The sequence below is a fragment of the Cetorhinus maximus genome, chromosome 21 (genome assembly GCF_964194155.1).
Source record: "Cetorhinus maximus chromosome 21, sCetMax3.hap1.1, whole genome shotgun sequence".
Classification (NCBI taxonomy): domain Eukaryota; kingdom Metazoa; phylum Chordata; class Chondrichthyes; order Lamniformes; family Cetorhinidae; genus Cetorhinus; species Cetorhinus maximus.
The window spans coordinates 73,619,984-73,646,699 of NC_135899.1; the positions used below are offsets into that span (position 1 = coordinate 73,619,984).

Below are 26,716 nucleotides of genomic sequence, written 5' to 3' on the forward strand. Positions count from 1 at the left end.
GAATAGAAGGGTATGCTGATAGAGTAAGTGTAGGAAGGTGGGGAGAAGGTGCATGTGGAGCATAAAAACCAGCAGAGATCTGTTGGGCTGAATGGCCTGTTTCTATGCTGTGCATTCTATGCATGTGCAACCATTGGAGACTGGATCAGAAAGGTGCATCATGGCATGAAATGGATGGGTCAGAAAGTCTCTGATAACGCTAGACTAGCACAGTCTGTCAGCATGGTTATATCGTGCTCTGCTTTGATGGCGAGTTGTCCTGTTCAGAGTGCACAGCAGGAGAACACTGGAGCTCAGTGTTCTAACAAAAATTTGGGAGAGCTGTGGTAAGGTGGCCAAAAGTAAACAATGCTTCCACAGGTTGCCTGAGGCAGGAGAATCACTTGCTTATAATTGCTACTTTCTTCATTATGCCTTCAGTCTAGAGATGACAATTCTCATCAACTTTGGTTGTACATGCCTCTGGAGGTTTTATTGCATGACCTCACCCCTCTAATCAACCCATTTGATTGAACCGTCTTTTCTTCCCTTCTCCGGTGTTACAACAAGTAACGTGCAAAAGTGTGCAAAGAAACTAAGAAAAGCACTCAATGTTACATATCATGCCCTGAGATTAATTCCTAGACACTCCAGGGCAATCTTGGAGAGTTGGCAGCCCAACTACAGCCTAGTGCAGCTGTGGCAGCAGCACACAGATCCAGAATGAATCGTCCCAATTTCACAGCCACATAATTACAGCTGCTGCTTCTCCGGTTGTACTCAACTCAAACCAGGTTTCTCCGCAAACTTCTCACCATCCCCAAATCATACCTTTCTCTCACTAGCTGGCATTATGCTGATTTCACTTATTTGAATCTTTTCCAATGGTTACCTCTAAAGAAATCAGGCATGGAAGATATTCTTAAGACACAGAAAACAGTGGACGGGATTCTGTTTGTTCCTACATTACAAGTGACTACATTCAAAAAGGTCCACTGTGGCTCAGTTGGTTACACTCTTGCCTCTGAGTTTCAAGTTCCGCTCCAGGGTTTGAGTGCAATAGAACCTAGACTGACACTCCAGTGCAGTACAGAGGGAGTGCTACACTGTAAGAGGTTCCATCATTTGAATGAGATGTTAAACTGAGGCCCCATCTTCCTGCTTGGGTGGATATAAAAGATCCCATGGCATTATTTTGGTGTCCTGGTCAATATTTATCCTTCAATCAACAGTATCGCCCTGATGCAAGTCTTACTTTTTTCCTGTGGATCAGTGCAATTAAATACTTAATACATTTTATAATTTGTGCTAGCATTTACTTAACTCCAATTGAAGAATAGCTCGGGCCCCTAAGATAAGACAGACTTGCACAAATGTAGCGCCTCACCATTTCATTGAAGCACATGGGTATGCTTCATATCAGTGAATTATATATTTTTAAATATGCTGAGTCTTATGTCAGCCAAAGTGGCATCTATTCTAACCTTGCAGCATCCTATAAACAGAAACTAAACCGCTTATGGGTTTTTTTCTGTTGGTGTGTGGCTTGAGTGGAAAATGTTCATACGGAAGGAGACAAGTCAGCCCATCTTACCTGTGCTGGCTCTTTGAAAATGCTATTTAATTAGTCCTCCCTCTCTGCTTGATCGCCTCAGCCCTGCAAGTCTTTCCTTTTCAAGTATACATCGAATTGCTTTTTAAAAGTTGCTATTCAATCTGGTTCCACCACCCTTTCAGGCTAAGTCGGATCATAGCAACTCATTGCGTTAAAAAAAAAAATTCTCCTCATCTGACCTCTGGGTTCATTTGCTCGTTATCTTAAATCTTTGTCCTATAGTTACCAACCCCTCTGCCACCTGGAAATGGCTTCTCCTTATTTACCCAATCAAAACCATTCATAATTTTGAACTCTTCTGTTAATTCTCCCGTTAACCTTCTATACTCTAAGGAGACCAATCCCATTTTCTCCGGCCTCTTCAATGTTGGCCAATCGGGAAACTCCTCTTGCTCTGCCTTGAATAGTGCAAGGGGCTTGTTGGCACCAGTCTGAACAAGTTCTCCTTCTGCAGACCCCCCTCAGCACTGCCTTGGATGGTTAACCTAGATTATGTGCTCAAGTATCTAGATTGGAGCTCCACAATTGTCTGTCCCAGAGGCGAGAGTGAGACCATTGAGCTAAGCGTTCACAGAAAGCCTGATGTTCCAAGGCCCTGCTGGTCAGGTTTCTAGGTCTGTTTGGACTCATTCCTGGAGGTCTCCAGGCCTTCAGCCTGTCTACTTGGTCAAACAGCACTTCTTTCCCCATCTTCAATATTTTCACAGCTAACAAAAGCATTCAAATTAAATTTAAGAACAATGCAAGCAATTTCTCTCTCCAGTTTGCTCACAGCTCTGGCCAGGAGACGAATCATTTGTTCCTGGACTCTCCAGGACAAGCCTGGATGGTTGGTAACCCTCTCTGCTGGTGATGAGGGACTGTGGAGCCAGTGGGAATAGGCCAGGAAATTAGGTGCCTAACCTCATATGTGACTCTGCAGTGACTGTAGCAATTAAGTATGCAATTAAAATCAAGATTACCTGAGATAATACTTTTAATGCCGATTAGTTGCTCGACAGTCTTACTTTTTATGTTTTTCACACGCAGTGTCAGAGGATGCATCTCAGACATAAAAATGTACATAAATAACGTAAGACACAAACATGTATACAGTCACACGAAGAAATAACTTGCCTTTATATTGCCTCTTTCATGACTGTGGGACATTCCAAAGTGCTTCACAGCCAAAGTACCTTTGAAGTGTAGTCACTGGTGTAATGGAACTGTTACCAGTGGGAGCCAATTTGTGCACAGCAAACTTCCACAGACATCAGTATGATAATTACTAGATTGGTTGAGAAATAAATATTGGCCATGACACCGGAAGAAGTCACCTGCTCCCTGCTGTATAGATATAAGATACATGTACATATAGATTGAAACATAAATGGAGATTTTTTTAAAAATTCTTTCACGGGATGTGGGAACCGCTGCCTAGGCCAGCATTTTTATTGCCCATCCCTAATTGCCCATGGAAAAGTGGTGGTGAGCCACCTTCTTGAACCGTTGCAGTCCATGTGGTGTAGGTACACCCACAGTGCTACTCGGGAGAGAGTTCCAGGATTTTGGCCCAGCGACAGTGAAGGAACGGAGATATAATTCCAAGTCAGGATGGTGAGTGGCTTGGAGGAAAACTTTGCGGGTGGTGGTGTTTCCATGCATCTGCTGCTCTTGTCCTTCTAGGTGATAGAGGTCGCAGATTCGGAAGGTGCTGTCGAAGGAGCCTTGTTTAGTTGCTACAGTGCAGCTTGTACATGGCACATACTGCTGCCACTGTACGTCGTTGGTGGAGAGAATGGATGTTGGAGGTGGTTTTGGGATGCCAATCAAGCGGGCTGCTTTGCCCTGGATGGTGTTGAGCTTCTTGAGTGTTGTGGGAGCTGCACTCATCCAGGCAAGTGGAGAGTCTTCCATCACACTACTGACTTGTGCCTTGTAGATGGTGGACAGTCTTTAGGGAATCAGGAGGTGGGTTACTCTCTGCAGAATTCCCAGCCTCTGACCTGCCCTTGTAGCCACAGTATTTATATGGCTAGTCCAGCTCAGGTTTCTGGTCAATGGTAACCCCCAGAAAGTTGATAGTAGGGGATTCATTGATGATAATACCATTGGCTGTCAAGGGGTGATGGTTGGATTCTCTCTTGTTGGAGATGATCATTGCCTGGCACTTGTGTGGCACGAATGGTCTTGCTCATGGTGAGACTGATTATACCATGGTAGGTGTGCTGACACCATAATTTGAAAGGCCATGTGTTAAAGGAAGCAAGTGACACTTGCAAAAACTGCACATTTCACTCAAGGCTTCTATTATATTATAAAGAGAAATCCATGCTTAAAAAAAACTGTAAGTTATATTCACACCTTGGCCTAATCAGAATATGTGATCACACCTGTCTCTGCGCTTTTTCAGTCTAACTATTAATTGTCGTGTCCAGGCAGGGAGTGGTTTCATTCACACTGATGAATTTCTGTCTTTGTGCCATCTCATCCAGCTGGTACGTGGGGAAGGCAGTAAATTAGGAGGCTACGATCAGGAGAGTAGAGGCTCCCAACAAATGCTGACTTCTGATTACCTTTAGCTGGCAGGCAACGTCAACAGCTTGCATTTATATAGCACCTTTATCATAATGAAACTTCTCCAGGTGCTTCACAGGAGCATTATAAAACCAATATGATATTGAGCCACATAAGGAGATATTAGGTCAGATGACCAAAAACTTGGTGAAAGGTTTTAAGGAGTCTCACAAAGGAGAAAAGCGAGGTAGAGAGGCAGAGAGATGAAAGGCAAGAATCCCAGAGCTTGGGCCTAGGCAACTGGTGGCACAGCCACCAATGGTGGATTAATAAAAGTGGGGATGCACAAGAGGCCAGAATTAGAGGAGTGCAGCTGTCTGAGGTTGTGGTGCTGGAGGAGGTTACGGTGATAGGAAGCGACAAGGCCCTAGAAGGATTCAGAAACAAGAATGAGAATTTTAAAATTGAAACATTACTTGCTTGGGTACAATATAGGTCAGTGAGCACAGGAGTGATCGTGGAATGGGACTCACTGTGAGTTAGGACACAGGCAGCAGAGTGTTGGATGATCTCAAGTTTTCGGAGGGTAGGAAGTGGGAGACCAGTCAAGAGTACATTGGAATAGTGGAGTCTCAAGGTAACGAATGTATATATGAGGGTTTCAGTAGCAGAGAATGACAGAAAAGGCATTTGCAACACACCATCTACAAGGAAGCATTCTGTGACAGTCGGAAAGAGTTGACACTGATGTGAATTCCCCGTCATTTACATTGCTCATTACCCTTCTGCCCACACCAGAGTTAGCAATCCTTGAGGATTGTCCTGGAGTCTCTACGAATTGCAGATTAATCTCCAGGAGACTGCTGTGAGCAAAACCTGGAGTAAAATAATGAGTGATTTTTTTTTAAGAAGAAAGTCTATTTTATTTGTGAACAGTGTCACAATGAATTGAAACATAGTGTGGGGAAAGTGCACATCTAATCCTGTTCATTTGAACTAACTCTAGTCTGGTTTCAAAGAAAACACGGACAGAAAATCATTGCTAAAATTTCAAAGATTTTGGCCAATACTGGGATTTCTTAATGTGCACACACCCATGCCAGCTAAAACCACGGCGGTTTCACAACATCTGTTTTCCATTTGTATATAATGTATATATTTTAAAACCAAGATGTAATTACTAGATTATGAAACGGCCAGAAAACTGTTTACTTGAACAAAGACTTTCCGAGTTCCAGGGAAACTGATAACTCAATTGTGAAGCTGCTATTTCATCATGAGAAGCACTCTGAAAAATCAAGGAGTTATCAAAAACAGTCTGATTAAAAAGTTAATATCCCTTTTGGGCTTCATTTTCTTTTTTCTCTTGATTCCTCACTCACACTCTCAGCCTCGGTGACTTCTCACATTATCAGTGACTCCTCACTCACTCTTGTATTTGGGTCGCCTCAATCACTCTCGGTGACCCCTCACTTACTCTCAGTGACTCCTCACTCACTCTCATACTTGGGTCACCTCACTGACTTATGGTGACCCTTCACTCACTCTCAGTGACCCCTCACTCACTCTCGGTGACTCCTCGCTCATTCTTGGTGACCCCTCACTCACCCTCGGTGACTCCCCGCTCATTCTTGGTGACTCCCCTCTCATTCCCATGATGCCTCACTCATTCTCGGTGACTCCCCGCTCATTCTCGTGATTCCTCACTCTCATGCTAGGTGTCTCCTCACTCACTCTCAAACACAGCTGGTCTCAATTGTTGAGTAACAACAATGATATTGAAATAAAAATATTCTAGTAGTTTGTCCTGATTTATATTGCACCTCAGTAGGTTGCCCCATAGCCTGATACTACTTTACCAGACATCCTTTTAGCAAGTCTGGGTGAGATTGCCAATGCACATCAAGTCGCAGGCAGCTTGTCTCATGGTGCCAGGCCATTGTGAACTGGATTGCCATTCCACTTCAATACATTCCACTTCTGATCCCTGCAGTCAGCAGTGACTGCAAACTTTCATTCTTGTGGTTTCAGTTGGATTTGAACTCAGGTTCAGCAGTGAAAGGTCAGAATGCAAGCACACAGCATCACTCAGTCCCCATGAAATCGTGCCATCCTTAAGAAGGACAAAGTGCCAATTTAAAGTAAGTGCCATTTCCTAGATTGGTTGTGGTCACTGTGCAGTAGTTGCTGTTTATTCTGCAGATTACAGTTAACACACTGGGTGCTAGCTCCTTCTGTGGGAATTTTCAGAGGGCATTTCAGAGTGAACCACATTGCTGTGGGTCAGTGGCACATGTAGACCAGACCAAGTAAGGATGACAGATTTTCTTCCCTAATGGGCATTAGTGAACCAGATGGGTTTTTACGACAATCGACAATGGTTTTAATGACTCTTAATTGCAGATTTTTTTTTTATTGAAATCAAATTTCACCATCTGCCATGGTGAGATTCAAACTCAGGACCCCAAAGCTTTGGATTACTAGTCTGGTGACAATAACACTAGGCCACCACCTCCCCTAATGTTGTGATGTAGGAAACATGATGGCCCATTTGCACACAGCAAGCTCCCACAAACAACAATAGGATAATTACCAGATCATTCGATTTGAGCAAAGTTGGGTGAGGGATAAATATTGACCAGGACCCCGGGAGAACTCTCTTGCTCTTCTTCAGAATAGTACTACAGGATGTTATACATGCACCTGAGAGGATGGTTAGGGTCTCAGATTAATGTCTTATCTGAAAGACGGCACCAACAATAGTGCAGTGCTCCCTCAGTACTTCACTGAAGCATTGGCCTGGATTACCTGCTAAAGTATTTGAAGTGGGGCTTGAATGCATGATCCTCTGACTCAGAGGCGAGAGTACTACCCACTGAGTCACAGCTAATGTACGTGGTGGAACAGCACACGGGTACTTACTGCTGTGGCTCACAAAACAAACAGTGGTCAGTTGGTTAAAGTAATAGAGAGCAACAGTAGCCCATGGAACCATCCATTGGTAAGAGTCCACACATTACTGGAGTGAGGGAGGGGAGGAAATTCTGAAAATGTGAAATGTGCTTGGTGCTGTTTGTGTCCCATACTATAAAGAGCTTGGGTTTAATTAAGAGTTTCACTCTCAACCGCTTATTCCAGTTTGTTACTGAAGTAAATCTTTGAACAGAAACAATAATCACAGAACTTCGGCATTAAACAGAAGAATCACACAATCTGACCACCTAAAGCACTGAAACATTCATTGTTTGCTGTCAAACCTATGCTGTAGCTCAGTTGTGTTGTCTTTGAGGTGCCTCGGGTGGAATTTCCCACCCTCCCATTTTCATTGTACTGGAGGAAAATTCCATTGTTAGGGTTTTACAAGCAAAGTACTGAAAGTGCAAAACAACTCATGATGAGTTTTTAAAAAAAGTGAAGTAAACTAAAGGTCAGAATTGTGAAAAACTAAATTGCAGCAAAGATTTAAAAATAACTTTTTGAAAATAATCCAAGTAATACATAATTAGACAGGAAGAAAAATGTGATTGATGGCAAGCAGTAATATTTTCTCTCTCTGCACCCTCTAACTTTCTCCACTCCTACAAGCCTTGAAGCTGTTTCTCCATCTCTGGCCTCTAATGCAACCCAACTTTTTTTGCACTGCCATTGGCAGCAATGCCTGCATTCCCTGAGTCCCTAAGCTCTGGAATTCTCTCCTTAAACCTCTGTATCTCCACCTCTCTCTCTCCATTAAGATGCTCCTTAAAATCTACATTTCGACCAAGTTTTTGTTTACCTGTCCTAAACTTTCCTAATGTGGCTGTCTCACATTCTGTTTGATAACCATTCCTGTGAAGCGACTTGAGACATTTTACTATGTTAAAGGAATTATATAAATGTAAATTATTGTTGTGGAAATCTTTTGAACTAGGGTGTGAATGCTGGCTTGAATGCTCAGCTGTAAGCATTGCGTTTGCTGTACAGGTTGATGGTTAAAGAATCATGCATAATTCTCCCCTTTCTAACTCCTACCCCACCCCACATTGTTCCATCTGAAGCACCTGCTGCAGCCGTGCGCGTGAAGTTGAGATCATTTGCCTGAATTGTGCCATTTTTTCTCGGTCACTGAGAAATCTAAATCGAGGCCTGCAGTTAAAGCAAGGCAGCATCCAAGTTGAGAAGATGAGTTAAAGCGACAAACAGTGGGTCAGTGACTCAGAGTCAAAAGTGCTCTCAGCTGAGCTAAGCTGAGTTTAATACTTCCCACCCTTTCCCTTCTGACTGCCAGCCTGAATGAGTTACACCTTGGGACCAAAAGAATTAAATTAGGAGGACAGGCTTGTATTCCCTTGTATAGATGACGAAGGGTGAACTAATTGAGGTGTTGAAGGTGACTAAAGGCTTTGACAGGGTACATGGAGAAAAACTACTTCCTCTGGTAAGGGGAGTGCAACACCAAGAAGTAAAACCTTTAAATTAGAGCCAGGCTGTTGAGGGGTGATGTGGGGAAGCACTTCCTCACACAGAGTAGCGGAAACCTGGGGTAGAATTTCACCCATATCGGGCGGGGTCAGTGGGGGCGGTCGGGAAGCTGACCGCTGCCCCCGATTGGGGCTGGAAAGCAATTTCACACTGGCGGGCCAATTAAGGCCTGCCCAGTGTGAAACGCGAGTGGCAGCATTCAACGCTGCCTGTGCAGGCTGGGGGAGGAGTGTGAGTGGGGCGAGCGTGACCTTGGCGCATGCGCGCGAGTGCCATTTGCAAATCTTCCTGAGGCACAGGGCGATGAAGTGTGATTTTAAAAAAAACGAAGGGAATTAAAATGTAATGAAACGTGTCCCCTCATGTGACCCTGTGCCCAGCAGAGACATGTTATTAATGAAAACTTAAAAGTTTTTATTTTAGTTTTATTTGCTTTCGGAAACCTCATCCCACCCGTGGATGAGGTTTCCAAAAAAGTGCAAAGGCCGCTTGGCCTTTTCTCCTGCCCGCCAACTGTAAGGTTGGACGGACAGCGAAAAATTTCTTCTAATTAACTTTTTAATGGCCTTAATAAGCCTTTTAATTGCTGGCATGCGCCTGCCAACCAAAATATCACGCGAGTGCGTGATGACGTCTGGACGCTCGCCCAACGTCATTGCGCGTCATTTTACGCTCGGTCAGGTCGGGGGTGCACCCACCAGCCAAGCTAAAAATTTTACCCCCGGAATTCTATCCCCCAAAAAGCTGCTGAGGGAAGGAGTCAATTGAAAATTCTAAATCTGGGATCAATGGTTCATTTTTTTAGGCAAATGTAATTAAGGTTAGGGAATCAGGCGGATGGATGTAGTTACGGTCAGATCAGCCGTGATCTAACTGAATGGCATGACAGGACTGAGGGGCTGAATGTCTGCTCCTGTTCCTGCATTCTTACTGCAAGGGGAATCCCCTGAAGATAGTGTCGGCGAAAATGAATTTGTTATCAAATTTCCTTTCTTTCTACTGACATCAGTATTAACTACTTGGGGATGACAGATACACATCTTCCCCATCTAACTGATAGACAGGACAGAATTAGAAGTTTCCATTTCTGCGGGGCCGTCTTGTTATCTGATTCCTTCCCAGGCTTCGGTAGAATCTGCCAGTTACGGTATTATTGAGGTACAGACTTCATGGGTGTAACTGAGAGTCAGAGCCCAGGGGCTTTCCCTCAGCTCTTAAGAGGCCTCTGAAGCCATTTCACAGGAACTAAGCTGTCTGTGATCTGCACACAACTAAATAAATGCAAAACAAGAAGTTTGAAACCTTGTGCCAGAAGCTTATCCTAAAACCCCCTGCATGTAGAATTCATTGCCTGTCTCTCAGTGGACAGAGAGGAGTGGTCAGTATTTGCTTCATCCACAACTTTGTCACCCCTGGACTCGACTATTCCAATGCTCTCCTGGCCAGCCTCCTACTTTGCGCCCTCTGTAGACTTGAGCTCATTCAAAACTCTGCTGCCCGTATCCCAACTCACTCCAAGTCCTGTTCACCCATCACCCCTGTGCTTGCTGACCTACATTAGCTTCTGGTTTGGCAATGCCCCAGCATTAATATTTTCATCCTTGTTTTCAAGAATCACACTGTCTCATCTTATCTCTGAAGCCGCCTCCATTTCTATAACCCTCTGAGCTCACTGCGCTCCTCCATTTCTGGCCTCTTGCACAACCCTGATTTCCATCGCTCCACCATTGGGTGGATGTACCTTCAGCCACAAGGGCACAAAACTCTGCAAATCCCTCCCCAGCCCTCTCTGCTTCTGTTGTCTCCCTCTCCTCTGAAGCTCTTTGAATCCTAATTCTTAGCTTAAATTTTTATTCACCAGTCTCCATATGCGCTTCCGTGTCATATTTTGTTTGACAACCTGTGAATGTTAGGGTGCTATATAAATGCAAGCTGCTGTTGTTATTTTGTAATACCCTGTTAGTTTTAAAAAAAAAACAAATACCACTGTTACTAGGCTTGGTTTATGAGGTGCTGATGATTTCTTGCTATCCAGGGTTCATAGCAAAAGACTGAGTATTTCAGTCTTATAGTGATAAACGCTCCCTGCTACCAAAGTATACATTAATATGAGGCTCTTGTTTCTGTGTTATTAAGTGACATCATCACTCCTAGTTTTGACTGCTGCACATATTTCCATGCTGCCCACCTGGAATATATTTTGGATATATTAAGAAGCACAGTTGTATTGATTTCCACAATCCTGTGACAATAACAAGCAGTAGAAATAAAAAAAAATTAAGTCAAAAGTTTTTAAAATTTGTATGCTTATTTTTCTGGGAATGTCGCACATTTTTAATCGTTGCTTTGCAAAAATTGGTTCTGAAGGTGTGGACAACACCGCATTTATTGCTCATTGCCAGTTGGCATGAGAAGGCTGTGAAAAGAGCTGCCTCTTTGAACTGCTGCAGTCCTCATTGTCATGGCTCTCCATGGTTTTGTTAGGTCGGGAGTTCCAGCGTATTAACCAGTAGAATATATGCAAGTCAGAATGGAGAAATCTTGAAGGCAAAAACATTTCCATGACATTGTTCGGTCCCTCTTATTGATATTGTTGGGAGTCACCTGGTTGCCACTGTGCCAGAAAGAAAAAGAGTTCAAAATTATCAAAAACCTGTACCACTGGCACCAGTACCATTGGAATTCCATTTTCAGGAAGGCAAGGCAATTCGGACCAGAACCAGTTATTTCCAAGTTTTACTGAATATTCCCTCTGGTTGCTGCAACGGTGTACTGGTGAGGGTGGGGTGGATATGGAGTCTTGTGGCAGGGGGTTGCTGGTCAAGGAAGCTGTTCTGTCCTGAATGATTTTGCAGTTGCAAACAAGTGGTGAGATTTCGATCACACTCCTGCCTTGAGTGCAACGCCTTGACACATTAGGTTCACAGCCATGGCGTCACGCAGTTAGTTATTGGAGGCACGTTGTTTGTTCTGGCTTCTGAAGATTTGGCTGGGCTGGAGTCAAGGATTCTGGCCTCCTTTGCACAAGGTTCCCCTTATGTGGTCTGGTGGTCGGGTTAAGATCTGATGGCAATATTTGAAGAAATCCTCCTGGTGTCCTCCCACAAAAACCACCAAAAACAGCTTAATTGCTTATTCAACTCATTGCTGTTGCAAAATGGCCACAATAGTGATTAAACAATGCAATTCATTCTGTGTGAATTGTTTTGGGGTGCTTTTGAGATATGTGATAGTCAAATGCTTTCATCTTTTACACTAGCCTGTGGCCCTAGACCCAACTAAATATTTACCTGTGTTTTAAACAAAGCTTTTAAAAGAGTTGAGCTGCTTGTATTGTTTGAGGTGCTGATTTAATGTTAAGCTTGGCTGTTTTTCCTTTAAATTGCCTCCCATCAGAAGAAAACTGGATGAAGGAAGGATTTAATTTATTTTTGAGATATGCTGGTTACTCTTACTCAGAATAGACTTTGCCCCAGTGCTGATTACATCTGTGAAATGGTCTTTCAGTCAGAAACACCCCTTTTGTTTCTCTCTCGCTCTCAATGAAAAGGAACTCAATGACAAAACATATCTGTTTTCCCCAACAGGACATGACCTCAAAGCAGTTCAGTTGAAGATGAGAGTAGTCCACCCTTGTTTTTCTATCATGTGCAACTAAGCGTGTAGCACGCATTTCCATCTCTTTCCCCAACATATGCATATATTTCTAATAGCTTAATCAATCTCTAGCCTTCAACATCGGTGAAGTTGACATATCAATACAACTGTTTATTAGCCAGATCTTCTCATGCCATTGTTGTTGGGATTTTTGGCTCCATTGCACACACCTCACAGATCTTTCAGTCTTCTCGATCTATTCTCCCTAAACACCTTGGCCTTGCTATTTCTCTCCGTGCCGGGCAAATGCCTCCTCAGAACTTCCCTTTTCAACTGTTTGCACAGTCAACTGCTTTAATTCTTCTACTGTTTTGCCATCCATCTCTCCTGTGTGAAACACTTGAGTATTACATAAAATGTACAGGAAACCTTATTTCCTCTAACTCTTGTCAGTGTATCATTCTATTCCTTTCCCCCTCATGGGTTTATTTAGCTTCACTTTAAATTTATTAATGTTGTTTATTATCTCCCTGGCTCCAATAATTTTCTGTTGACCATGTTTTCAATGATGGGCTTAACGCTTAGACAGCTATTGTTATAAGAACATAGGAGCAGGAGGAGGCCATTCAGCCCTTTGAGCCTGTTCTGGTGCTCAACGAGATCAAGTCTGATCAGTGTCTTAACTCCTTTCCACATGCTTTGGCTCCAAATCCTTTTATGAGCTTGTCTAACAATCTATCCATCTTAAATTTAAAATTATTAATTGAGCTATGTTATACAGTAGGATTTTTGTCCCTATTCCATTCAATCACTCACCAGTGTCTCCTGGTCAAAAACAGACATTGGATAAGGTGAGGCTCAGTTATTGTTTGATTCTTGTAATTGACTAACTGGTCAATATGGTGGGAGAGATTCGAACCAGCAGTGACATTCTGGCAGGAAATTGCTACTTTCATTCTTGGGTTGTGAGTGCCGCTGGCAAGGCCAGCATTTGTTGCCCATCCCTAATTGCCCTGGAGAAGGTAGTAGTGAGCCACCACCTTGAATTGCTGCAGCCTGTGTGCTGTAGGTTCACCCAGAGCGCCATTAGTTCTGAGATTTTCACTCAATGACAGTAAAGGAATGGACATCCAGGATTAACCTGGAGGAAAAAAAAATGTTTCCTTCATTTTCATTGTGCCCTTCTGTTCATATTGGAGCTGGGAAGGAAAAAAAAACTGTTCTACCGAGTGGGGCATTTGGAGGTCATGTAATAAAACCTCCAGGAATACGTCCAATGGGAGTTGGCAACAGTAGGTTTTCCACTAGTTGTCTGTCCATCTGCGGCAATAAAAGGCCACTGCAATTTTAATCGCTATAGTTTTATTGATAGGCTGGCAACCCACTGGTGAGACCCGATTCCTAACTTCCGGGAAAATTGTGGCAGCCCTTGGTCACCAAAACTCAAGGAAGTTTGGAGGAAGGGCTTCACCGTTCAGGTCGAAGGTCAAATTGCTGTGGGGTCTGATCATCAGAACATAATTAACCAATGTAAATCGTGTACCCCATCCCCTGCCCCCTCTAGCATTGCACAGGCAGCTTAGTCCCTTGTCTAGAGGCGTCTGTTAAAATCAGAATCAGTGGGATGCAAGCAGCTTTCTGGGTATGTAAGTAGCCTGGGGTATTTTAATGTATAACCTACAGGCTTAAACTCGCACCCTGTCTCCCCCCCCCAGACTCTGTTGATACATGTAAATAGCAGACACTTGAATAGCGGTACCTCGGATAGCCGCTGTCAATAATCCGTGCTGTAGCTTGGCGTCTTCAGAAGAGGGGAGGAGAAAATTGGGGCAAGGTAAAACAATCATTAGCATGACATTAACACTAGGAGATCTGATGACTAAACTAGTTCTTCCATGTCTTAAACAAAAATAAAAATACCTGGAAAAACTCAGCAGGTCTGGCAGCATCTGCGGAGAGGAACACAGTTAACGTTTCGAGTCCATATGACTCTTCAACAGAACTAAGTAAAAATGGAATCCTTTTGTCTATGACATCTTTTGGCTATCTCCACCTATCACTGGCCCTCTATCCAGCTCTACCTGTCCCACCCCCCCCCCCCCCCCACCTTAAACCAGCTTATATTTCACCTCTCTTCTATTTTTACTTAGTTCTGTTGAAGAGTCATACGGACTCGAAACGTTAACCGTGTTCCTCTCCGCAGATGCTGCCAGACCTGCTGAGTTTTTTTCCAGGTATTTTTGTTTTTGTTTTGGATTTCCAGCATCCGCAGTTTTTTTTTGCTTTTATCTTCCATGTCTTAACTTCGACTCAGAGGTTGAAGGAGAGACAGCGACGAAGCTGTTAAGAGCGTGTGCTTGGAGGGGTGGCGGGGGGGTGGAGGGATAGGAATGCATGCTGCATGCTTAATTACACATGACATGAAAACAAGGCTGGATTGCTCTCGTCCCTGCCTGAACTGGGTTGAGGTCATGTCCCCTGCTGGGTGAGGGGGAGAAAAATTGGCAAGTTTTGTCCTGCACAGGGTAAAACATTGAACACTTCCTGCCCATTGAATTCCCATTCATTAAGAGAAAGAAAAAAGACACAAAAAAAAGGGGAGGTGGTGGTTGGGTGGGGTGGGGGGGGGAATACCTGGCTTGAGACCATTACGCAAATGTAATCAGCCGGAAAGGTCCCCGACTGGGAAAATCCTTGCGTTTGAGAGCTGCCAAAAGACACGTCAGAAAGAGGGATTCGTTGCGTCGTAAATCAGATTGTCAAGCAGGCATGGTGCGTGTGTGTGTGGAGTGTTCCCTTAGTCAGTGTTTTCCTTCCGCTGTCCTACTGGACAGCAGTCAGAAACTCAGGCAGCTTTAACCCTTTCATTGCATTAAGTGTGTGTCTTTTGATTTGGAAAAAAAAACAAACAACAGAAGGGCGCAATTTTATTGCACCAGAAAATGCTGTCTCTTCTCCAGGCTCCGGAATTCCCTCTCCGCCTTGCTCTGCTCTTTTTAAGATGCTGCTTTAAACCTATCTCTCTGGCCACCTGGTTCCTTTCGTGGCCCCGTGTCAAGTTTTATTTAATAATTCCCCCTCCCTCCTGGAAAGTGCCTTGGGGTGTGTTTTTGGGGTCAAAGATGCTATATAAATGCAAATTGCTGTGGTAAGCGATACAGCATCTTCAGGTGCAGGGCAGGTGCACGATTCAATGTTAATACCCAAAAGTTGCAGCGCAAGTTGCGCCGCTCTGTTCGCCTTGCAAAAACAGCGTCCCCGCCCTGAGATTCGCTGTTTATTTTTGATCTGATTTTGCGATGCTGCTTTGGGGATAAGTATTGGCCAAGTCACCAGGATACCTCCCCTACTCTTCTTCAAAGCAGTGCTGGATCGTTTAAGTCCACATGTGAAGGCAGAGGGGGCCTTGGTTTAATGTCTCATCCAAAAGAGGATAATGACATAATAAGACGTATTAATTGCTGCCTATCGATCTCTGTGGCACTGAAAATTAACTATTGCAACTGTGGCCTCTCATTCCTTAAAGTTTTGAATTTTGGGGGAGATTTTAAAAATGTCAATTTAAAATAAGATCTTACTTTTCCTTTCTGGCTCTTTTTACTCCCTCCCTTAATTCAATCTTTTCCTGTCTATTTCACTTTCTGTATCTGATTTGACATTGAATTCATCCCCCCTTAATTTCTCCCCCCCCTCCCCCCTCTCAGTTTTTCCTGTGTTGATTTCCGAATCTTTAAACCTCACTGGTTAAGGAGAAACCTGCCTTGGGTATCAGGTCCCACATGCCTTGTTTCCCTCATTCCACTGTTATCCGCTTGCATTTTAAGAAATTTTGTGGGAATTAATTTTTGAGCCGAAGGGTGCTGGGGCAACTTTAACTAATGGCAAACACCATTAGATGCCTTGCTTATTGGCATTTCCATATTGTAAGAATTCGTAAAGGTGGGAACTATTGTATCCTGAATTGTGCAGGGACAGAGAGAGTGGAAAATTGAGATTGTCAACCTGTTTTGGTTCTGCACTGAAATGGCTTCTTCATGGCACAAACATTGAGGGAGACAGCTTCAGTGAAGCATAAATTCAAGGATGGATTGGTTAGGTTGAATGGCCTGTTTTTGTATTGTATATCCTATATAACTTTATCTAACCAAAAAATCTTTCATGTGAAAAGTTACTTGAGGATCAAACAATCTATCATAGTGAGTTACATTTCTCAACTTACTTGCATCATCCTCCAAAATGGACATGCCAGCCTGAACCTTTCCCTTTTAAATCTATGCCGAGCATTTGCTTGGGTCAGTTGGTTGCAAGTTAAAGGCCCACTCCCAATACCTGAACACACAGGGCTACATTTATGTCTCCCGACGCTGAGCAAGCCCGTGTTGGAAGGAGGGGAGTGAGGCTGCATTTTTAGACATACCCTCCAATTTCCATCGCCTACCATTTTTTTGGCAGTTTGGTACAGCTGATAGGTCGCAACCTGATGCTCACCTAAAGTGACATTGGGTTTGCTATTTAAGTGCCTACTGTAAATTCAATTTTCCCTTTCGTTGCTATTTTTGTGAAGGTGGCTGGGTTCCTGAAAGTTGTGGGAACTGTGCCAGGCAAGTCAGTTCATGAACTGTGGGGGAGCCTGCTGTGGATTTGGGCACATTTTGATGGGTAAGTTCAAAAGCTCTTCAGCTTCATAATGTAATGGTGGTTTGATGATTTAAGTATATTTTCATTACAGTAACTGACCATAGGGCTCTGTCGTTAAAAGGTAAGAAACCATTAAATTGATCAGCACTGCGTAAAGGTTCAGATGCATTAGAGTCCTTTCTCCAGTGGACAAAGTCCTCTTCTGCAATCAGATATGAATGTATGTAAAGGACACTGTTTTGATTTTCACATTGATTTAATATTCTGACATCTGCTAAGAAACTCTTCCAGTATGGACTAGGTACACAACCAATGAGCCATATAATAACACTGGCAAACATTTGTTTTTTTTATTTCATGAACATTTCAATCAGCCATTCAAAAACTCTCATAAAACTGTCAATCATACAATGGCAGTGAAACTCTCCTTTAAGAAACCTTTAATCCTTTTAGCACCTCTTAACCTTGTCCAAATAAACAGGTATTTAGAAACTACTTCAAAGAAAGATAAAATTATTATAAACTTATAAAACACTGAATCAAATGAAGCTAGAAGTCCCTTTCAAGCTGTGTAAACAACACCCCCACAAAGCTGGATGCATTACTCAGTCTTTGAGCTCAGCCAAGCATTCATAATGAGGCCATCTGGCAACTGTATCAACAAAAGCAAGCTGGACGGATGGCCGGACATCTGTCAGATAAATGCAGGCGTTGTCGCTGTAGTGTTGCACGCAGTGCTCTCAGCTATTTTTTTATGTCATATAGAGTGAATCGAATTGACTGAAGACTGCTGTTTGTTATGGTGGGGCCAGCAAGAGGTGAGATGAATCATCCACTGGGCACTTCTTGCTGAAGGTAGTTGCAAGCACTTCAACCTTGCCTTTTGTACTCATGCTGGGCTCTTCCATCGTTGAGGATAGGAATATTCATGGAGCCTTCTCCTCCTTCCATTGGTTGTTTGGTTGTTCATCACCATTCACAGAGAAAATTCACGGGGGGGGAGAAAGACTGAGCGGATTATGGAAGAAATTCCAGAACTTAAGATCTAGACAGCTGAAGGCACGGTCACAGTGGAGTGATGAAAATCAGGGAACGCGCATGAGGCCAGAATTAGACTCAGAAAATGAGCTTATTTATTGCCAGCAGAATGGAAACCCAGGCTTGATTAAATGTTTTTTCTCTACTGCTGTTTGGGCTAGCTATGATTACTGGAAGCGATATCTCGCTGTGAATGAATGGTGGATCGAAGACAAAGCCTCAGCATTGTGCCGGGATGAAAAGATAGCATGTGGGTGGCAGCAGCCGAGTCTGCTTATGCATCGGTGAGCAGAACAAACTTCTTTCCATCTATCTGGTGGTTGGAGCTTGTTTGCACTGTCATTTTCTCTTGTGGTGTTTTACCAACACATCAAATGATTTGCAATTATTACAAAATTATTTACCGAGGTGTGATCTTGATTAATGTGCAAGAAATGGCCGCTGTGTATGTGCTCTTTGATGCACACAAGGCATGTGTTCCTCCACCTATGCCAAGCTTTTCCTTCTGTTGACTGCTCACCACGTAGAGCACGATGCGCAATTAGCGGTTTGCAGCACATTTTGAATTATGCCATTTGCCTGCTGAAATATAAATTTTCTGTGAGAAAATCATCAGTGATAATGATCTTTTTAATTTATCACACCCTCCACTCTTCTCATTATATAGCAAAGTGAACTCTACCATGCAGGGGTGGGACGGGCCTTAAAGGAAATTCTTGCCCTTTTGTCTTGAGTCCTGCTAGTTTTCCGTTGCCTGGCTGAAATAATGAAACTACTGTGAAGGAAGCCACAAAGCTGCAATTCATTCCAGGGGTTCTCGTGACATCATAGCCCACCAACTCGCATCCAGGGGCCATTTCTACACATCAGCAAATAGGTAGGGTGAAATTCCTGCCTTTGGCCCTATTCACAGAATTGTTTTATGTATTTATTGTGCTGTGCGCTGACCACAGGATCAACCTTCAGAGACTTCACTCCCGACACAGGCTCTCACATAATGGGAGTGTGGGTCAAAGAATGTGTTGTAGGAATGAAGAAACTTGTATTTATATAGCGCCTTTCATGACCTCAGAATATCCAAAAGCCTTTACAGCCAGTGAAGTACTTTTGAAGTGTATTCACTGTTGTAATGTAGGAAATATGACAGCCAATTTGCACACAGCAAGCTCCCACAAACAATAATGTGATCAATGACCAGAACATGAGGTGTGTCCTTTCTGAAACTGTCACTATGCCCTGGGAGAGTTCCCTCTAAAAGTTCATTCCTCACGTGGAGCCTCTTTTCTGAAAGTGTCACTCCTTGGAAGGAACGTCCTCTCTAAAAATGACCCTCCTCACTAGGAGGGGTCATCAACCTTTTAATGCTAATATTTAATTGAGGAAGGAATTTGGTGCTACACATACCTGCCCATGCTTCATCATATCCCTTATTTAAATTTACATCATCCAATTAACACAGACATTCAATTGCAAAGAACCTGTGATGTTTAAACTGTACAATAGTTGGAGCAGAACAGCAGAGGAAGGGTGCAGGATTCTGGCTGACTGACTTGTTTGTGTTGCATTTGTGAGGAAAGAAACGCTTTTCAAGGGTGTGAAATGTTGTGAAAATTAGATTTTTAGATGGTTATCGAAAAGGGCATTTTCTCACTCTTTAATTTGTTTTTGCCACCAATAAGGAATTGAAAGAATAAATGAGAACTAGATTAACCCAAAACTGCTCTGAAGAGAAAAGTAAATCACATTTTTAAATAAAATGCCTTAAGCTGCAAACTGATATAAACACGTTTAGCTTACCAACCCTCATCCTACGTTTGAACTTTGCCAGTTTCCTTATAAATGCAGCGACAGACATCCTAGTGATTCCAGTACTGGGCTGCAACACAGAGTGGTGTTCCAGCTTCTGGTGGGTCAAGCCATATCCCAGCTGAGGGAGGGTGGAACAGGCTGGAAATCAACAACTGCAGCACTACTCTATCCTCATCCCTCATTTGGACATGACCAGAATGTTGTGGATTCAGTTCCTGATCTGGAGCGAGCTTCCTGGGCCCGCTGTTGAGCCAAGTGTGGGCAGGTTCTGCTGTGAGTGGCCCAGGAGGAAAAAAAATCACCCAGGGTTACCTGTTCTAACAGATGATTTAAGCTGCAGAAACAAGGTGTGTGTGTTGGCTGAGGAACAGGGTGGAATGGGCTGTGATGCCTTCTGTAGTCAAACAGCCAGTCCAACACTGAACTGTCTAAACTGACGCATGAAGAGCGGTCATTTGGACGAGGTCCTGGGAGAGAAATGGAATCGCCAGAGCTACGGTCTAATACTGAGAAGTGTCTTGAGGAAAGGAACAGGATGATAAAATTGTCACCATCCCAGGTATCCGGTCCTGCCTCTTGCCATTGGGTTTTAACCCCAGAGATGTCTGTGGCCTAGGTTGTGCCATTCTGCTAGGAAATTAAGAAAGACTTACATTCATATCGTGCCTCGTCACAGCTCTCATTTAATTTTCCAAGCGCTGCACCTATAACCAACGGCTGCAAAATGCAGTGGTTCTTGTTTTTTTTGGCAAATACTGTACACACAGCAGTGTTCCGGCAAACAAGCCGGTTAATTTGTTTAGGTGGCCTTGTTTGAAGGCAGCACCTTTGCCAGGACTTGGGAAAAACTCTTTGCTCCACTTCAGATAATACCTTGGGACCTTTTGCACACACCTCAACAGGCCTTGGTTTAAAGTCTCACCTGAAAGGCAACACCTCCATCGACACACTCTCCCTATTACACTGAAGTCTCAGCTGAGATAATGCATTCAAAGCTTAACTAGGACTTGAACCCACAGGAGCCTGATTCTGAGGCAGGAGTTCTACCAACTGAGCCAAGCTGACTCTAACTAAAAAGCGAATCATTTGGTTACAGTGAAAGGAGACAACATGAGAGTTATTGAACAGGGCATTTGTCCACTGACTTTTAAAAAAAACATTTAAGATAAAATATTTGTAGCCTTGTCATGCTATAGGGCAGTAATGGGCATTGAGTTGACTTTTCTGATTTGGTTGTATTAACTCTTATGTAATGGTCTAATTTGCCAACCCTTTGCTGCTTTTGCAAGAAGGAAGCAAGAGAGAACTTGCATTCATATAGCGCCTTTCACAACGTTAGGAGGACCCACAGTGCTTCACAGCTGATGCAATATTTTTTGAAGTGTAGTCAGAGATCGAATAGCATGGAAGGAGTTAAGTAATTATTCTGACTGTCCTGCTCTATGTCATATCCGTGCAAATGCTTCATTTTCAAGTATATATCAAATTCCCTTTTGATTGTTATTCTTGAATCTGCCTCCACCACCCTTTTAGGCAGTGTATTCCAGGTCAGAACAATTCACTGTGTCAAAACATCTGCCCCTCAACTCCTCACTGGATTCTTTGCAATTGTCTTAAAGGTGTGAGCTCGGGTTTCCAACCCTCCATGAAATCTAGGGAGATATTGGGCAGAATCTTCCCAGCCAGGTGGTGGTGGGTTCCGGTGAATGCTGGGAGGTAAGTCCCTCAAGTTTACGCTGGGTCAGGATCTCAACACCACCCCTCCCTTTACTGGTTTTTCCTGGGGCAGGTTCCGAGTTCATTGGGAAGCCCCCCTGGGTCTGACAGGAAAGCAATTAAGAGTCCTTTAAACATCCTTCCTTCCCAACAGCGCAGGGGTTTCATGTTGTGCCTGTACCTCGCCAGGATCATCGAGGTGATTTCACAGCCTCAAGAGCTTCTTCGGTGAAACTGACGAGCTGGGAAGGTTTTGATCAGTTACACTGAAGAGCCCCAGCCACAGCCAAGTGAGAGGCTCCTGTTCAAAGCACTTCTTCTCTCAGAGAGTGACTTCCACGGCCTGACAGATGACTGCCAACTTTTTGTTGAAACTTTCACCCCTGCTCCGGCTCAAGAGGAGAAACAACACCGGCACCATCAGCACCAGCAGCAGGAGCAACACTAGCAGCAGTACCAGCTGTCTTCTCCTCAGCTGCATACCCCTCCACAGGGCATTGGGGGTGGATACAGAGATCCAGATGGTGGTGAGATCCTCATCAGCGTGCCCGCAGGCAGAAGAGCAGCTCCCTTGACATTTCTGAGCACCAGTGCCTCCAGAGGCTCGGGATCTCGTGGCAGCTCGTTGCTGACAGCTGCAGCTTCCTCGAATGATGTCCTTCTTGGAGGAGCAGGCGGGCATCCATTGCCAGTTGCCGACAAGGTGTCTGTCATTGGAGGGAAACCCAACCCTCAGTCGCTGCTTCTCGCCAACTTATGTGCCCTCTTCCCCTACAAGGAGAAAAAGCAGAGAGAAGGGTGAGAGTGTTTGCAGTGGCTTGTGTGGAGAGAAAGGAAGGACAACTTTTGTGGAGGGTGACTATGAGGCATGGGTGTAGAAGGACAATAGGCTGAGGGCTAGTGTGAGTGTTGGCTGCTCAGTTGGGGATGTGAGGTGCCTGAGGAGAGAGGAATGAGTGGAGCTGCAAGGTCTGTCTTTAGAAGGGCTGTGCAGGAAAATGCTGGGAGAGGCAGAGTGTAGGGCTTGGCACTTGAAAGTCTTCCGGCACTCATCTGTCACATCCTGCTAAGGTCCTTGATCCACTTGGTGCACTGTTTCCAGGTCGGAGGGACCACACTTATGCCGCTGACTTCTTTGGCCACTTCCATCCACACCTGCTTGGTTGAAGGGATTGTCTTCTCCCTCACATCCTTGGGAGAGCTCAGCTCACTGCAGTTGCTCAGTTCCCACAGCAGAACCATCATGTGAGAGTTAAAAACCCAGGGAGCTGCCTTCCCAAGTCTTCACTGTAAGCTTGTAGTTGCTGCAGCCTCAGAAATCCAAGTGCTGGGCTGCGCTTGCAATCTATACCATGGTTCCTTGAATCAGAACTCCTTCCTTTGACAGAATAGATATGTCGTCATGCTGCCTGCCCTCTGTAATTGGTCAGAGTGCCCCAAGATGAGACGTTAATGTTGTTGCTCTGGGAATTAGTCTCGTCACAGCATGCCCATTGACCTGAAAATGGTCCTGCTATTCTGGTAGGGACTAAATCCATAAGATTCTGCCCATTGAACCCCGGACTAGAAGATGTTTTTCGTTGCTGAAGGCTATGAAATTGTTAGCACAGTCCTGTTGTGCTCGCTCTCAGACATTGTTGACGAATCCTGTATTAATCTGTTTGTAGTGTGGTATTTGCTGTCTGGGATTTGTACTGATGGCAGAACTGGGCAGGGCATATTTTTCTCAACAGCTCCATTTCACTTAGTTACCAACGAATATCATGTTACTGAAACTTCTCGCATCCACTCATCAATTTCACCCATCTACAACGCAACTGCCAACTGTGAGAGACAATTGCTAACTAGACGCTCCCATGTGTTCCCACTAAAGACTGTGCATGATTCATCATGTGTTTAAGATGATTAAAGGATCATATAGAAGACATAGAGAGAAGGTATTTCCCCTGATGGGGGCATCCCAGAAGCATGGCATAACCTTAAAATTAGAGCTGGGTCATCCAGGGGCAATGTCAGGGAGCACATCTTCACACACACGGTGGAAGAAATGTGGAACTCTCTCCCGCCAAAAGGTGTTGAGATTGGGGGCCAATTGGAAATTTTAAAACTGCAATTGGTAGATTATTGTAGGCAAAGATATTAAGGGTTATGGAGCCATGGCAGACAAATATAATTAAGATAATAATCAACCCTGATCTAATGGAATGGTGGAATGGGATTGAGGGGCTGAATGACCTACTCCTGTTCCTATCATTGAAAAGAATTTACTTTTGGCTTCTTTGACATCTTAGGGGTAAGTGTACCATACAGAGTCCTACAGACCAAGAAAGGATTGAATCTAGGTCTATATTCTGATTTAGCCAGAGACACAATGGTGATGTCCACCATAGAATATTTGTTGCTTATTATATCTGATCATTAGCCGTTCAGGTGACAGGTGGTGCTGGGATTGTACTGGTGTCTTCAGGAGAGGAGGGTTACAAAGTGTTTTGGGACACCTCGAGGTCATGAAAGGTGATATATTATTTGGCCAGGAGCAGGCAGTGGTCAGCTCCAATCATCTCTCATTTACCACATTGTTTTGTCTCTAATGAACATGAATGGATTTGATGAAGTCGATAGTAGAATAGTGGCCCAATCCAACAGTGCCTCATATCTCTGTCCATTCAGCCACCTTTCTTCTTTGCCCACTTGGCTCAGTTGGGAGCGCTCTACCAATATGCCATTGCAGGGGCTGGGTAACTGATTTTTAAAAAATCACTGCCACTCATCAGAAACAGTTGGAAATAATGTCAAGGGAAGAGGAAACAGGTTGAATGTCAACTCATGGTAGTAAAACCATGCATTTAGTACTTATACATAGGTTAGTTTGACCAAATCTGATAAAGAGGGCCCTTTGATTTACCTAATAGATACTTCCAGAATACCAACCATACTGTCTTTCCGTTATGCCAGTAAAATGTTAAGTTATTCCTCAAGCACTCTTCCTGCCAGTTTGCTCCAGGTGTGGATCCCCTTGTGTGTAAGAGAAATACTTCCTAACATCTACCCTGAATTCCCCTCTCAAAATCCTGACTTTTTCTCTTCAAGCTCTGTACAAAGGATTTTTTTTTTATCATTGTCAGAATATACCTGAGGCTAATACGAATGCTGGCAGCAAACTGAATCAATGCAAAGAGGGAAAAGTCATACGGACTCGAAACATTAACTCTGTCTTTCTTTCCACTGAGACTGTCAGACCTGCTGAGTTTTTCCAGCAATTTTTGTTTTTGTTAATGCAGAGAGGGGCTACCTATGGTCAGGAATGAATTTCAAATGTTAGGTCACCGCAACCCTCAAGACTAGTCTAAAATCACCATGAGTCCTTCATAGGCATCTATAATTCATTCGCCAAGCTTTGGTTAGCCTGTATCTCAGTTGGACTTGCTGTTATTAATATTGTAAGCCTCAAGAAAATTCACACAACTCACTTATATGTATGGTCTGTAAATTGTCCTGAAATATGTATATAATGTATGATCTATATATATATATATATATAGACACACACAAAACCCCCATCACTTCCCCTGCCCCTGTTTATGCTCATCAGACAAATGGTGCGAACAATTCGCTATTACCATAAGCATCAATTATAAAGGTGCTCATTTTACGCCTGTAAAATGGGCACAGCGCCAATTCATTTCTTGGCCAAAATGAAACTGGGCATAGGGCAGGGAGGATAGATAGACTATTTTGGGCTGTCCAAGCAGCTGTTTGCACCTCATTAAAGTGTGGTTTCCCGTCATCAGTTCCTTTCAGGCAGCCCCAATGCTGTCATTCACCCCGCTCTGTGTGACCTCTAAATCTCCTGCAATTTGTTGCATGAACACGCAAGAAGGGTGAGAGGAAACCTTCCCCCACCTCCACGCACCCTGTTCAGCTCTCATCGCTAGAGGGTCAGGGCTCTGTGACATATACTGAACAATAATAATGCCAAAAGGAAAAGTAAAATCATGATCCAAGTTGTGAGTGTTGGCTGTACTGTGACGATGAGGTGACTGAGGTCACCTCCAGGGCAGTTACCTTTTTTTTCCTTCCCTGATTGGAGACATGCCTAGCCTATGGTTCTTGGTCTACGCTGATTTTTGGGAATGAACCATAATGACAATTGCAGGTCTATATGAAGAGGTGGGGCTCTGGTTTTTAAAAATTCATTCGTTATACCAGGCAAATAGTGTTTGCATGAACATGTCTATGAAAGCGTTGGGGCCTCTATTTACAGTGGCTCAGTGAGTCGCATTCTCATTTCTGATCCAGAAGGTCTTGTGTGCAAGTCCCACTCCAGAGACTGATCACAAAATCTCAGCTTGATACCTCCTGCGCAGGACTGCAGGAGCATTGCCCTGTTGGCTGAGATTCTAAATCAAGGCTTCCTCTGCGCTCTTAGGTAGACATAAAAGATCCCATGGCATTATTTCAAAGAAGAGCAGGAGAGTTCTCCCTGGCATCTGGGCCAACAACACATGAAAAAAGATTTTCTGGTCATTTATCTCACTGCTGGCTGTGGGTCCATTCTTACCCAAAATGGCTGCTGTGTTTCCCCTATTACAGCAGTGACTACAATTCAGACAGTTCTTCATTGGCTACAGAGTTGGGATATCTAAAGTTCATGAAAGGTGATATATAAATACAAGTTCTTTTTATCCTTCTTTAACATGTATGTTGGATTGGGTCACTATTCTTTGATTAATAGGAGCAGGCAGTGGTCAGCTCCAATTATCTCTCATTATATTGTTTCATCTGTAGTGAACACGAATGGATTTGATGATAGTAGAATAGTGGCCCAATCTAACAGTGCTTCATATGTCTATCCCTTCATCCATCTTTCTTCTTTGTCAGCTTGGCTCAGTTGGGAGCACACTAAACAGATACGTCACTGCAGTACTGAGAGGATGCTGCATTGTCTTATCACTTTACAGTTGCTTCACTGTGTCGGTATGCTGGCTATTTCCAGCATTTCCTGTTTTTATTTTGATCCTACCCTTTCCCCCATCTGCAATTCTTTGTCCGTGTCTCTAAGGTTCTGAGGGTAGAATCTGACCCTTTGTCATTGGATTTTCTGATGCTTTCTGCCAATGTGCCCAATTTAGTTAAGAATCAGAAAACGCCATTTAGCCCCTCATGCTGGTCCCAGTGTTTGAACTCCCCTAGCCCAGATCCAACCTACATGATCCAGTATCCAATCCCACCCTGCCCTGTATGCAATTTATCCAGCCCACCATTCAACATGGAGAGCACAGCTTCCATCTTTATCCTTTAATCTTTGATTCCATAAATTTGCAGGCCTACCGGGAAAAGGCAGAGGAGTTAGACTAGCTGAGTTGC

At 43.8% G+C, this 26,716-nt stretch overlaps 1 protein-coding gene across 4 annotated transcripts in view; it reads left to right on the top strand.

Moving 5' to 3' along the window:
• Nucleotides 1–26,716, top strand: part of LOC144695990 (transcription factor HIVEP3-like) — a 425,012-nt gene that overhangs the window by 201,537 nt on the left and 196,759 nt on the right. Inside the window, exon 1 of one of the 4 annotated variants that reach the window (XM_078567138.1) lies at nt 16,710–16,807. The exons of the other annotated variants lie outside the window; for them this stretch is intronic. The gene's annotated coding sequence lies outside the window, so the exon portion shown is untranslated. Of the gene's footprint in view, nt 1–16,709; nt 16,808–26,716 lie in introns of those variants that run through there. 4 annotated transcript variants of the gene reach the window in all.